The sequence below is a fragment of the Anoplophora glabripennis genome, unplaced genomic scaffold (assembly GCF_000390285.2).
Source record: "Anoplophora glabripennis isolate ALB-LARVAE unplaced genomic scaffold, Agla_2.0 scaffold347, whole genome shotgun sequence".
Taxonomy (NCBI): Eukaryota; Metazoa; Arthropoda; class Insecta; order Coleoptera; family Cerambycidae; genus Anoplophora; species Anoplophora glabripennis.
The window spans coordinates 358721-374765 of record NW_019416440.1 but is presented as its reverse complement, the minus strand read 5'-3'; the positions used below and the strand labels follow the sequence as shown (position 1 = coordinate 374765).

Here is a 16045-nt window from a genome sequence, read left to right as displayed (position 1 = left end):
TGATAAAACACGTACAGAAGTTCTTGGCGCATTTTCCATTATTTGTTGGACATTTTCTTTTAATTCTTCAGTCCGCTTTTTAGGTCGGCCGCTTCCTTCTTTTCTTGTTACACTGCCCGTTTCACGAAAAACATTAACACAACGCTGAACTGCACTTTGAAAAATTTTGTACTCAACAACGCCGGGAAATTGATTTTGAAATTCTATGAAACATTCCTCAATAGAATACTTCCATATTCCATCAATCTTGCGTCCATTTCTAAAGTAGGACTCTATGATAAACACTTTTTGTTCTTGAGAAAACACCATTTTAAACGCTTTTTAAAACGAAAATATTCAAATTGATAGCGGCGATATAGCGCTTTGACAGATGACGTTTAAGTTCATTTGCTATACGCTACGCCCTACGTCCAAATTTTCAGAACCAACTTGACCACGTTTTTATTTGAACGCTCGTTATTATGCATATTACATCCAAAAACTCGATTCTCATTAAAATAAACTTTATACATAAAAAATATGTCATTTCCTGAATTTTTTTACATAAAAATATTGTTTAAACAATGATCTTGTTGTTTTAAACCGATACTTTTTGGGAAATATTTTTATTTTTGCCTAAACTGACGATTAAACCAAGATTCAATCTTCAATCAAACGATTTTTTTTCATTTACTGGTCTATAATAAGATGGCGCCCCATCATGCATATACCACAATGACACCCCAATGGCACTTCTTTTAGAAGTGGTGATAATATTCCCTGTAGGAACCTTTGATAAATTCTACCAATCAAATAATCGCCCACAATGCCTGCTCAAACATTCTGAGGAAACTGTTCTTGGAATCGACGTTGGGAAATAATATATGGATCTTCATCCGCCCATTGGTGGTTATTATGGTGACAATTCGAAATGGTTTCTCTTGTGAATGGAAAATGTAAAAACAAGCTATTAATTCAATATTTCCGAATGGGATCACTAACGAATTTATTTCACCTATTTTGAAGAGCTTATTAAGCCAATAACCCAATATTTTCACCTAAAATACTAAAACAATTAAATTTCAATAGTTTGTACATATAAACGGCTCAAACTGGCATCAGTTTAGAGCCCAATTCGACAGATTTACTGCCTTATATCTTATATAACAGCAGACGGCAGCGAATTGCCCTAGACCTTTCTTGTATACGCGTGTATGTTATTTCAGCGTGCAAAGCCAAACGTTTCCCAGTTATTGTCCGTTTATTTTTACTCTTATTTCTACAGGCAGGTATACGCCAACAGCCGTATTTTTCACCTCGATTTCCTCGAACCCGGTGAGCGGAGATTTCGCAGAATAAACAGCGAAAAATTCGCGCAACGCGGCTATTTGCTGTGTGTGTATGGAAGAGATCTGCGCTAACGAATTGTTAGTTTAACATCTGCATCTAAATTTAGATAATTATTTAACCAACAGCATCCAGCCGCCTGATGCCTCTTGGGAGCGAGCATCGGCTCAAGGATCTCTAGAGGGCACCGAAGCCAGAGCCACTCGGTCTCCGCGTAAAAAAAAATAGTTGATGGATTCGTAAATTTAACTTAACATTTTTTTTTCATTGTTAACGTTAACATTTTAGTCGATTGCTCTTTGGCATTGTTCTGTAACTGAATTCTTACTACATACAAACGTATAAAACCCAAAAGCCAGTGGCGGAACGGAACTAAATTACCAATTTATTTTTTCAAATAATTATTTATGTCGTTTTCAAAAACGCACACAATAAAACAATAAATAAAAATACTTACTAATCCGATTCATGTGAAATATTTTTTTTTATTATCGTTTACAAAAAATTATTTAGAGAATTGAATTTTCCATCGAAATGGCTTATTTAAAAAATTTAAAAAGAAAATTTTATGCAAAAAATCGTTAATAAACAATTTGAAAAAAAGCAAAATTTTCGATTTTTTACATTTTTTTTACTTTTTTGCCTCTAGTTTTTTTTTGTGTAAAAATAGGTATAGCCTTTGCTTCATAAAAAAAGTGAATAACATTTCATTAAAAAAAAGGTAAAGTATTTTTGGATGAAAATTGACTGATATATGGGTCGCTCTTTAGCCAATTTTTCGGTTTTCGTCGCTTTTACCCTTGTACGTTTTAATTCTCTTTTTTTGCAAAAAAGGAAGGCAATAAGGCGTTCGAGGATTTTCATCACATGACATGTTCGAAGGGTCATTAAAAATGAAAAAAAAACGCGGGGTGCTATTAGAGGGTTGAAATTGAAGATAGAGATGAAAATGCAGTTTTGCAGTTTTTTAAATATAGCATGAAAACGAATATCCCATCGAAATGGCTTTTTAAAAAAATTTAAAAGAAAAATTATATGCAAAAAATCGTTAATAAACAATTTTAAAAAAGCAAAAAATACGATTTTTTTATTTTTTACATTTTTTTTTAGTAGAAGTAGACAAAAAACTAGATGAGATTCCCTTCAAAATGATGCGGCTTCAAAAGTTTTTGAACTAATTGAGTTATAACCGGTCAAACTTAAAATATTTTTTAGATTTTTGTTTTTAACATAGTAATGATTATAATTATTCTTATTATTTTTACAACAAATTGGTTCTTCACTTAATAAAAAATTATTTCAAAAGTTTTATTTGTTAATAACAAATAGAGATGTTCACAACTGTATGAAACTATGAGGCATTTTTCAAATGAAATTACAGTTAATCATATTATTATTACTTATCTGGAATATGAACATGTTTTTTTACAATAAAATAATTTAGCAAAAACTTGAGAATTTAAGTACTTAATAAAGTTTATTAATAATGTACATATAAATATTTTCATTTATCTACATTTCTTTATTTACAATTTCAAATTGAATCTCAATAGCTTGATCTATGTCTTCAAGTACATCGTCTTCTGCAATTTCGACTTCTTGAATTTTGTTACAATTGGAATGGTTTGGGTGAAAAACAGACTGCCACGTTAATTGTCGAAACGGGATTTGCCAAATACGTTATCACCACTTCATTTTGTTCCATTTTTATTTTAGTTTTCAGTTCTGTTTATGAGAAGGTGTAAATTATATTATAAAGTTATTTATTTCAGTGTTTAGTGACAGATTAGTGTATTTTTCTGTTTTCATTTTCAAGTTTTTGTGTGATATTCCAAAAAAGCATGTATATGAATCAAGAAAGAGTGAGAAATATGGTTACAGCGTACTTTTTGTCAGGAGAGAACGATGCTGATGCAAGAAGCCGACATTAAATGGATTATCCCAACCGACAAATACCAAATAAGCACATTTTGTTACATGCAATGGAATCATAAGCATCAGACATGGGAAACGAAGATCTTCCTTCTGAGCCCGGTTGTTTAGTTTGCTTTTATGTTGAGATTCAGTTAAAAAAATACCTTGAATTATATTTTTTCAGTTATAGTGAACTATATTTTGCCTCTTCTCGTTATTTACTCATGAAAAATTCAGTTTTTTTTTTTGTAGTATGTAGTAGTATCTAGTATTTTAAAAAGTATTTTTTCAAGCGATTTTATATTGAGTATCTTCCATGTTTTACATTTTTTCCCAATTTTTTTGCTACGGAATAAAATAAGGAAGAATTGGGGGAAAGTTTTTCCCCCAATTTTTAAGTCTCTTGAATGCAGCCATCTCAAAAATGGCAGCAATGGCATAATAAACAAAGAGCAACCTTTTATCTTAAAAAAAATAATTCAAAATACATCACACAATTCAAATTATTTTCACTGTCATAATTGTCACAATGTGAAACAAGTCAGAAATCTCCGGTATCGACGCCACGAGTTATTTTGAATCGTAAATTTTTATCAAAAAATGCAATTTAATTTTTGATGCTCAATCTTCTTCTCATTTTTCTCTATGTATAATTACGGTTCTTCAAACATCTGTAAATCTTTTAGAAACAAGCCATCACAAATATCGTGTTCTGATATTTTATAAAACGCGATAACAAGTCATCTGTTTTTCTTTTGTGCAGAAGTTAAGCTGAAATTTCCGAGCCACTTTCGCCAATGACCATCAGATGTCGAAAATCGACTTAAGCAAACGATCTCAAGTATTTTTGGCGTTATTTCGTGGGTCTCCGGCTATTTATCAGGTTCTTAAACATTCAGAGTGCGCCCGCCGTACAAAACCTGCACGTCTTCTCCGTCGAATTTGCATAATGTCAAGGAGGAGAGCGTCGAAGAGTTGCCGCGACGACCTTTTGCCTTTTTAGCGAAGGTCACTCTTAAGAAGGAGATTCGGGCGATGTCCAAGTACGATTTGTCAAGCCCGAGTAAACAATCCTCGGCAGATGGAATTGTTTGTCGTTTAAAGAGTGAGCCAGCGCGTGTATATGTTGCCTTGTTAGCAGTTTCTTGAATTAAACATGAAGAAAACGCGAAGCCACGGGATATACAGCGTGTCCCAGAAATAAATGAAAGTAGTGCCGGTCTTAGACATTGCAGGAGCATGCCGTTCTGATGAGTTATGCAAACTTACTTTGAACAACGTGAATTTTAAAAATTTCGATGACGTTATTGTAGTTACAATTCCAGATTCTAAAAATGGTATGTCATGTACGTTTACAGTTACTTCTCGTCTGGGTTCTGTTTCTCATCTAGAAATTCTCAAGGAACATAGCAAGATTAGATTGGAAATTAAAACTTAAATTCCGTGCTTTTTCATGCGCCATCAAGCGGGTAGATGTTATAAACAACCAGTCGGCAAGAATACTCTTTCCTTTCCTAATAAGATTGCACAGTTTTTGAAACTAAAACATCCTGAAACATATACAGGCCTTTCGTTCCGAAGAACATCGGCAACGTTACTGGTTAATACAGGAGTTGATGTATTAGCAATCAAGAGACAACACATTTGTTTACACGTTAAAAAATGACAAAAGGAATGTGTTTTCTGAAGTATATCTGAACTTTACCTAAAGCTCACTATTAATCTAGATATCTTGATGTTCTGGAATATTGGGACACGATGTATAAAGGAAACATTCACAAAAACACGCCACCTATTGCACAATTCAAACCCCTCAAACTCTTTTTATTTCCAACGCTATGGTTAGTTCTTGACAAAATTTTACATGCAGTTGACTACTATGAGAGCTTGAGGTCATATCGTCAAGAGTGGGGTTCTGCAACTGTCATATTGAACTTATTTCGTCAAATATTCCCGTTTATTTTCGGTCAAAAATTCGTCCTTTCGACTCAAATCGAATAAAACCAAACGATCCACGTTCCCTTAGAATGGGTTCTGTGCGGCGCGGGATTCACAGAAACCTTCGAACGGAAACAAACTAGGAAGGCCTTGTGAGACCGCACATCCGGTATATTTATCAGTACAGCCTCCAACCACATAGAGTTAACTTGTTGTAAGCGGTTCTGCAACAGGCAGGAGGGACAGAATTAAAATGAAGCGATTCAAAGCTTACCATTTGCATTCTGAGAGTCTTTATACAGGGTAATCTATAAATACGTCCCAATAATGAAAAGGGAAATTCGTGACTCTTTGTGTCACTTTAAGGAAAAATGCCTCTACGAATTCTTGTTCTAAATGGACTCATTTTCAAGATACAGGACGTTAAAGCTTCTGTAAAATATGTATTTCATCGCATCTCAAAATATATTTTATGTAGTTTAAATTCACTAAATAAGATAATAGAATATACTGTCAATAAGAATCTCAGAATGTTGACGCCATTAAGCATTATACAGGATGTCCCAGAGAGCAGTGGTTGCTATCAACCACAAATTCCGATGGGAAAAACAATCAGGCTTATTTATGTTTTTAAATTCATATTCAGTTCGTAGTCAGTTAATGTGTAAAAAATCAGAATTTCTCTCCAACAATTTCTTCAAAATAATTAACGAAAAAGTACCCCGGGAAAAAGCACGGAAGCCATGTTGTGACGTCATATCACTCGTTAGTGGCTAGCCCACCTGGCTGGGTTCCACATACATCATTACGAAATGTCTATCTATGGAAGCAGAGAAAAACAAATTTGATCTATACCTAATTAAAATATTTTCTTCGACAAACTGTAACATTCTGTATGTCAAAAGCTATGCCTCTTAGGACGCAAGTTAATAGGAACTTTCTTCCTCGCATTGATTTAAAGAATCACGCTTTTTATTATCGTACGAAGGACCAGCTGGTGCTGGTATACAGAGAGGTCTAAGAAAAACAAAGTATATATTCTGCAAATGTCGCTTATATAAAAACTTTGATACTACGACTTGTCAAGATTTTATATAAACTCTAGTTGTCGAAAACCTTTAAAAAAATTTACAGTTTAAAGAAACCAGATTAATCAAGAAAAACAGTAATTTGGTTTCTTTAAACTGTAATTTTTTTTAAATCTTTCGACAACACAGAGCTTATATATATTATATGAAAAAAAAAAATTAGCCTTGTATGACCTGATGATGAAGTGTAATTTTGACCTCGAAACTAGTAATCTATGTAATTAATTTTACAATAAAGGATTATGGGAGTTGAAGACTTTATCATGATTAGTTTGTCTTTAAAGGTGAATTTCTAAGAAAAAAATCCTACAAACTTTTTTTTTGGGAAAGTTATTTTACATTTTCCGGAATCTTTTGTCGACGCGCTTTACTACCACCCTGTATAGCTACACATTTATTGTTTATACTGAGAAGAATCGCTCCACGGAGTTATTAAAAATAATTATGCCTAATTTTAAATCTGGACTCGGTTTTCTAAACCCGGGCGAAAATCAATGTAGTCGGATCGTGCCTTAAGGTACGGCTCGCTTTCGGTGGTCGCCCTGTAGCTGAGGCCGCGTTTGGCACATGGTGCAGATGAGGAGAGGCCCCCAGGGCTGCCAGACAGGCAGAAGGACGGTCCAGCGCGATCATCCGACTGGCCTATATCCGCACTCCGCAACAGCAACAGCACGTTATTCAGGGCCTGCTTAGATGATTAGAGACGCGGACGAGCAGGTCGCGTAATCTCGTTGTCGAGTCGCAGGATACTATGACGGTTAAAAATCAGTATGTAACAGAGATCTGGAACGATTCAAAGTAGCGTTACGCATAAAAGTGCATCAAAACTAGTTTCTATCTATCCAAAATTACTTTCTATTATCAAAAATATCGTTTCTGTAGATCAAAGTTTGTTAATATCACTTGACTGGTCAGTCAATAATCATAATAGGCCGAGATTAACTTAGATGTCTGATAAATATAACATTGCTATTGGCAATAACTAATCACTGTTGCCAATCGTATAAGTAAAAAGTAGTAAGCGAGCGGCACATCTCAAATATTTCTAGAGGTTCTTTCTGCATAATAACTTGACATAATTTTAACGTCAGTTTTATTAACTCTAGATAAGTAGAAGTTCGAAGAAAATGGTTTCAATGAAATATTATTATGATGATGGAAAATACTTGACAATGTTTAAGTTAAAAAGTGATATTAAGTACCTGGAAGTTCTAAAAAGGGAAAAATATAAAAAAATTTCTGTTTTCGCATTAATTGTCATATTTCCTTATAGGTCACAGCGCTTATTTTCTTTTGTTTTTGAGATTTAATTATGTAGGACTTATTTTTTACAAACACAGTTTTTGAGAATGTTTAAAACATCAATATTTAGCTTTGGACTTCGCAGGGACATAATTTTATAAGTAAATTTTTTCTTTATATAGGACGAGTTCTTAACAAAATTCACAGACTATTTATTTGATTACAAAAAAAAAACGAATTTCAGATTCGTATTCAAGAAACACTTTTAAAAACTGACTTCCATTTAAAGTTACATCCTGTATAAGGCAATTTTAGATGAGGTTACTATTCTATCTATTTATTGACTGCATTAGGAAAATTAACTCATATACAAGATGATCTAGTCAAAAGGTCATTAATTTCAAAGGAAGATAAAGAATAATGAGTAGAATACGAATACGCGATTAAAAATTTTTTAAACGCATATTTACGCTGTAAAAAAAATATTTTCAAATCATTATTTAAACAAACTCCTTTGTCGGGCCGCTCCTGATCGCTAACCCACAAAGGTTTATCGAGAGTGCATTTTGACTTACGTATTATTCGGTCATTAACCTAACATTTAATGTGTTTTTAATCCGTAGTGAACGACAACGAATAAACAAGCTTTTTACCTAGAGATGTGAATGAGTAAGATATGTTTTAACATTTTAAATATTAACAAGTATTATTTATTTGTTAATAAAAACAAATCTAAAAGGATAATAATTGTTTTCGAATGTTAGGTTATTACAATTTAGTATTTTTAATATTGTTAATGTTTTCACTATGTTTTATAATTGAATATGATTATAATATGTTCAATTAATTATTCGGTTTGTAGTACGTATACTTATTGTGTGAGTTACTGTTTTTCAAAGAGTAGTATGGTACCTACCTATTAAAAATGACAGCACGGCTAAAAAACACTCACTCAACTGTCCATAGCACCTTGTTAATAATTGGGATCCTTTGCACTTTGATTTTGAAACCAATTGCAAAATTCAAGGGGAAATCCGCTGTTTCGCTTCAATGTTCGAACGGTTTATAGTTCGTTGGCACGGGGTAATTTGCTTATTTTTTAAAAGTTTAAGAGTAAATTTTTTTCTTTTTCGATTTTCTGTGTTTATTAGGCCTTTTGAATATGTGGTTAAAATTAATGAACTTATGACTGAGTCGCCCTGTACAATTCATACGAACGAATAAAACGCCTATAGTAACAAGACATTGCTGATATTGCTTGCTTGGAGTTTGTTGCTTGTTCTTTGATCTTTGCTCAAGACCGGTTGATTCATTGATTCACGATCATATCCACAAGATGTAATACAATAATTATTATCGAAATATAAACCTAAGCAATTATGTCGGAAGGTCCATATCGATTTGAGAACATTCAATTGAACAAAATATGTCTAATAATTTGTCAGTATGAAAAGACTAGAAAATATACTAATTTAATATTAATAATACTAGTAGAACATACCAAATTCGAAATTTCCATACTAAATGAGACTCAAAATATAAAATGTAGTATGTTGGCAACACTACAGGAATGGCCAGAAATTCGGAATAAAATTCATATCATTTGAATGAGTTAATTTTTTTTAAAACGCCGAAACACGTTAACTGATTTTGATTTTTTCCCATCTTTCGCTTATATAATAATTAATTTTTCTTCAACCCCCTAACCCCCAGCTACTCCTACTTTTTTCAAATGGAAACAGAAGGCATTAAGGGGCTCGTTGAAATGCTTATAGAAAACCCAATCCAGCCATATCAAATAAACAAGTTTTATTTTTTCAATAGCAAGTTTTTTTTTTCATTTAGAAATTGAAACAACTAGATAATTGACAAAAATAAACTCAAAATCGCAAATGCTGAAAATGTCCTCCATTCACTATTTGGCATTCTCCAAAATGAAGTAAAAGCTGTTCACAGCATTCTGAATGACTTCAGCTGGTAAATTATGCATCTCCGCCCTAATCTTGTTCTTTAAATTCTCAATATTATCCGGTCTGTCCTGGTAGACTCTTTCTTTCAAATATCCCCAAAGAAAATAATCCAGGGGTGTTAAGTCGGGGGATCTTGGCGGCCATTCAACTGTACCCCGTCTACCAATCCAGCGATTTGGAAACATTTCATCTAAGTATCTTCGAACATCAATACCAAAATGTGGGGGAGCGCCATCTTGTTGGAACCAAATTCTTTCATTCGGTATATCTGGATCAATTTCATGAGGGAAAATCACAGCTAGAGCAGGTATCAGGTCAAATGTTAGGAAATCCAGGTAGCGTGCGGCAGTAAGATTTTCTTCAAAAAAGAATGGGCCCAAGATTCTGTTGTTGATGATACCTGCCCATACATTAACTTTTTGTGGATGCTGCGTATGCGATTCGCATGTCCAGTGTGGATTTTCCTGGGACCAAAAGCGATAGTTGTGCCTGTTAACCACTCCATTTAAATAAAACGTAGCTTCATCCGAAAAAAGTACGTCTCGTTGAAAACCATTATTGTCGTCACACCGTCTCATCATTTCCTCACAAAATTGTAATCGCCTATCATAATCGTCTTCCAAAAGCTCTTGGACAAGACATACCTTATAGGGGTGGTATTTCTCTTGTTTCAGAAACATTCGAATTGCAGTTCGAGAAGCATCGTGATTGCGGGCCAATGAAACAGTTGAAGTATGAGGATTTTCAACAAGTTCTAATGCAATGTCTAATTTCTTTTCTTCATTCAAAGCACGTGCCCGTCCAGTTTTGGGCAAAGTCTGTACTGTACCGTGTTCCTCAAATTTGTGAAATATTTTACTAACTGTCCCTTGCGAGATTTGGTTTTCGGGATATTTCGCATTAAATAAATCGCGCACTTCAGCCTGACTTCTTATTTTGTCTCCACATCCAAGCAATATCAAGATTTCGATGCGTTGCCTTTCCGACAATACCATTGCAATTCAGTAAATAACTTGATTTTGACACAATAGTAACGTTTCGAACTCCAATTTACAACTAAAGCGAAAAATTAACCAGAAAGCCTGGCAAGTAAGTGGTGCCAAAAAAACGCAACATAAAAAATATATATTTTTTGCGTTAGCAGTGATAGGTACAGTTTCAAATTCTTTATTTTATTCTGTGCAAATTCATGGAGGATAACACTGAAGATAATTAAATTTTATTTCACTTGTTAAGTAGGTGTTTTATACAACCCTAAAAACCTTGCTATTGAAAAAATAAAACTTGTTTATTATATAATCGAAAGATGGGAAAAAATCAAAATCAGTTAACGTGTTTCGGCGTTTTAAAAAAAAATTAACTCATTCAAATGATATGAAATTTATTCCGTACTTCTGGCCATCCCTGTATATACTGTGTTTTCTACCATGAAAACTACCTTATCCGGCAATATTTTATGAACCGCGTTAAGAGCATCGAGTAATCAACGTCGATACGCCTCCGGGAAACGGACCGCCGCAACCGCACCACAGTCCGCTGCATGCAATTTCAAGAACAAAAACCCGAGGCCAGCACCGTCGTCGTCGTCGTGCACGCATCATCTCGAGGCGAACGTAGCCGGGGCCCCCCCGCCGCGCGCCCTTCCCCCCTCGCCCCGGCACTCCAACTGATAACGCCTTATCGCCGACTACGTCGAAGAAGTCGCCATGCCGTGCCACAAAGACAAATCCACGGAGCGAAAGCGAGATACGTGACGGTCTAGGCTGGCTGTGCAAATACGAGAACAAACGAACGGCACTGAACGCGGCCACAGCCGCCCCTGGCGCCCGAAGACCTCTTGGGCGCAGGGTAGAGATTAGAAGAGAAAAATGGACTCACCTAGGGGGCTGCGGCGTAATCCAGACGCAGGAGGAAGAACAACGAGCACTTAATTCACCATCCAGTCTCCAGTCCTCGAGTGTGCGGTGTCGGCAGGCACGGCGGCGAGTGGTCGAAGCCTCCCACCCGTGGCGGCGAGGTTTCCAACGCTGTCTTGCGTCACTACGTCGCCCGATCCAGGCGGCTTGGGAATCGGTTCGCGGAAGACCTGGATGTGGTGCTGGCAGCGCTGGCAATGGCAATCGATACCATCCGTGTCGCTCGTACTGGGCTTGTAACGTGGTGATAACAATACTTGGAGTACGTACTGACCTTATTGTCGGTGTTACATAAGCGCGCGATATGTCTAGGTAGAGTTACAGGCGTTTGGACTGGCGTACCTCCTCCAATTCGACGTTTTTTTTTTTCGTATTCGTAGCCGCCATGCAACATTTGCTATCGATCCACTAAGCAGCCATAACTTGTTTCGAATTTGAAAGAAATGCGTTAATGTCGTAAATGTAAAGATACATCGCAATATCCTTAAAACGATAAAAAGGATGTCGCTAGGAACTGAATGCCCGAACCACCCAGGACAAAATTCCTGTGACCCACAACAATAAACTGAAACATCTTTAACTGTAAATTTTGCATCGAATTTCAAATTCAAATAGACACAATAGTAATTTTCGGTTTCGTTGACTGTTAAAAATAAATTTCTTTTAATGAAACAAAAAAAAAAAGATTTATGGTGAGTGTAACACTAACTGCGCTCTTAATCTTTGTCCTATGAAGGGCATATCAATTCTAATCTATAGATTTACAAAATCCTGACCTAGTGCTAATAGTCTAAGTGACCTTGAAAGTTTCTAACTTTTTACTTTCTGGGGCTAAGACCAAACCACATTAAATACGCATGAGCAAAAGTCTGACCTTCTGACGCGTCACTGACAATTTCTTGAACCTAAAATCTAAATATCACTGAATTAAATTAAGACCAGCTTTATATAAACAAGTTAACAATGTTAGACTTGAGACTGAGACTTAAGATTAAAGTAAAGTTAGGAGTAAGCTAGGACTAACATCACTATGGATTCTACTCACAATACGAATTCCTATAACATTTTCTTGAAAACTCGATAATAATAGAATTACATAACCTCAGTAATTTTTTTACCTAATATTTTGTTATACCTAACCTCTTTTCGATTAAGTCTATTTTTCCAAATTTGGTTCACTTATTACTAGCAACAAACTGAATATATGAACCTATTTATTTAAATACGGCCCTGGAAATTTTATTACATTTTTTGTAAGCCTTCATGAGCCCCAATACTGTACTGCCTCAGCTCGAACCAGATTCAGCTGTTTTGTTTCGAAAAATTCATCTTCAACGTGTTCGTTCCAAATTTATTTAATTTTTTTATTTATATTTCTATCTTTATTGAATTATCGTATACTCTAAGTGTCGTGAAGACCCTGTGAAGTTGAATTTTGAGCACTCGAGAATTTCACAGGATCTATAACGACACTTAGAGTGTACGATAATTCAATAAACATAGAAATCTAAACAAAAAAATTTAGAAAAATTAGTAACGAATTTATTGAATATGAATTTTTCGAGAGAAAACGTCTGAATCTGATTCAGGCTGAAGCAGTACAGCACTGGGGGTCATGAAGGCTTGTAAAAAATGTAATACAATTTTCAGGGACGTATTTAAAAAAGTTGATTAAGGGCCTAGAAAGACGAAACGTTATGGCGGTTTTCCACTACACGTACAGTTGAGTTTATGTCCTGTTTGTGTTTTCTAGAACAAAACAAAAACAAAACTGAAACAAACCCAAAACTCTTGTTTCCATCAAGATGGCTACATTTTGTTCGAGTTTTATTTTTGTTTTCAGTCCTTTTCCACTGGTTGTCGCGAGGAAGTCAGAACACATTTTGCCAATAACCAGCCAACATGTTTAGAGAAGATTTTTTTATTCTTAGTTATGGCTGGTTTATACTGAAGTTCTTGGAAAAAAAGTGTGTCTACAGAGTGTCCCACCTCGAACTCCATCGATGGATATCTGGGAAACCGCTCTAAGGATTTTTTTGAAATTGTGATGGTGTGATACGGATCGTGGGGCCCACCAAGTTCAAATATTTTCAAGGTCATCGTACTTCCGATTACACCGGAAGTCGATACTAACTTTCTTATTTTAAATGGAACCCCCCGTATATTATTGCATTTTTGGAAACATCATCCATTTTTAAGTTGAAAACATATCATCACAAACACTCCATATTTAGGATTGACCGTTTCCGAGATATTTCGATTTTTAAACAAAAATTGACAGATGCAGACTGTCAGCAAAATTTAGTTTTCCCGGTTTATTTTTTTGTGCAAATTGGACATTTTGTAGAGAAAGACCTACTTTATCGAAGTTGACATGAAAATTTTCCAGTTTTTATACAGTTCCGAATATGTGGAAAACTCAAAATTTTTAAATTGAAACCCCTATTTTTTGCAATAATATACAGAAATAAGAAAGTTAGTATCAACTTCCGGTATAACCGGAAATACGATGACCTTGAAAATATTTTAGCTTGATAGGCTCCACAGTCCGTATCACGCCATCACAATTTCAAAAAAAATCCTTCGAGCGGTTTCCCAGATATCCATCGATGGAGTTCGTGGTATATGTACGGTTAACGTGTTTACTTGGTTAGTTTGTATCCTAACCAAGTAAACACTTTAACCGTATATATTTTTTAATAGCTATAATTCATTAATGATTAAAATATTGTTTTTGGGAAGAAGAAAACGGCAACATAGATATTGGGTTGGATCACTTAAATAGAAAACACAACACGACCGTTTCCACTAAACAGACTTGAGTTTCAAAACACGTCGAAACCTTTTGATGTGACCGCTTTCGAGCGGGACCCGAAAAACAAAACTCCAACTGTCACGCCAGTCTTCAAAAAGTTTGCGAAAAGTTACAGTTTTGTTTTATTCGACACAAGTTTGTGTTTTGTTTTTGTTTTGTCTGTTTAGTGGAAAACCGCCTTTTAATATAAAAATTTATTATACCATTCGATAGAGAGAAAAAAGTTGCCACGAAAAAGTGTTCTTCTCTTTTCAATATCACCTCGAACAAAGCTAAAATGAAACAAAAGTTTTTTTTTAATGTTTCGAAAACTATTGCTCCCCTGATTGCGCAACTTTGCCCCTATTTCCGAGATCCCTGTAGTGAGAACGAATTTGTAACAGCCTGTATGCTAATTGGGAAACAGTTATGTCAAATTATTAATGAAAAAAATATTTACTTTTCAGATTATATAACTTTGTTAACATTAACTTCTTAAAACAATGTCATAGAAACTCGTTCTTCTATTTTTATAAGTAGAATCACCGTCATAGTTTTCAGATATCCTGTATTTTTTTATGTTATTTGTTATTTAAGCATCCATAACGATTTAAACATAAAACATTCATAAAGGTTTAGGAGTAAGTCATGTGAAGATGTGACAGAATCGTATTTCTCATTATTTCTCGTCATCGTTACTACAGACATAATCTTCATTTCTCAGTGAGATATGCAGTACCTTTAAGTACCTAATTCAAAATTTTTCGAATGTACGTATACTTGCTCAGTGGCGAAGCCAGAAAAAAAATTGGGGGAGCCAAAATGTAATATGTAAAAAAATTTTTTGCGAGTGCAAGCGAGTAAATATCATTTGAATATACAAAATCGACTTGGCAGCTGTGAATGAAATAGTATTTTTGCGAAAATTGTTTAGAAATATTGCTAAAATTGACAAAAAGAGTATGACAATTTTGAGACTCGCGAGAAATTCATTTGACGTTTATATAAAATCATAGAAAACAGACCAAATAACCAAAATCCTACCATCGATTTCATATGCTACGCTATCACATTTACTATCAGAAGTCTCTAAGACTCTAAGATTGACATTTTCCTTACTGAGAAAAAAAAGTGCTATCTTAGCAACAAAAGTATTCACTTTTAATCCTAGGAGCTAAAGGAGCTAAAGTTGACACTTTTAATCTTTAGATTAAGTGTTAATTCAAAACACAAATTAATAATTAAATAGACAATTTCGGTTGGAGAAAAAATATCATGTATTTTATTAAAAGTGTATTTTTTTGTCTCGCCACAAAAGTAACACTTTTTATCCTAATACGAGTACTATTAAGTGACAAATTGCTTCTTTTTGAGGCACGCTCTCTTAGATCTGAAGGCATTGATCGCACTGCCCTCTAATCGCGGACGGCCTAACTTGTACCAAATCTGTGGACGATGTCAACAATTAGACCTACATTATTATTATCATTTATTTTATAAGCCATATCTGATGGTTATTGCGGAGTGTTTGAAGTTTGAATGAAGTGGAAAACGAAATGGATTTTGCAAGTAATGAAGAATATTTGCCCCTTGAGGTGTGGAAAGTCGCAGAAAGGAGATGAAGAATAATCAAGTTACTCTATACGAAGACAATAGTTGATGTTTTTTTCACTTTATTTTAATTATTGGCATTCACGGGGCTTGCAGAAGAGAAGAATTATTAAATATGACAAGATATAGAAGACAAAGGTTGGACATGAAAATTCCTGATAGCAAGCCACGTACTCAGAGGACATTTGTCATTTCATTATATCGAAAATACTCTGTTCTGCTACCTGACCTTAGTAAAAGTTATAG

General features: G+C 34.7%; 1 protein-coding gene across 1 annotated transcript in view; it reads right to left on the bottom strand.

Moving 5' to 3' along the window:
* Positions 1 to 11554, bottom strand: part of LOC108908375 (zinc finger protein Xfin) — a 149285-nt gene extending 137731 nt beyond the window's left edge. The window contains exon 1 of the mRNA XM_018712406.2: positions 11357 to 11554. The gene's annotated coding sequence lies outside the window, so the exon portion shown is untranslated. The remainder of the gene's footprint in view (positions 1 to 11356) is intronic.
* Between the last annotated feature and the right edge of the window lie 4491 nt (positions 11555 to 16045).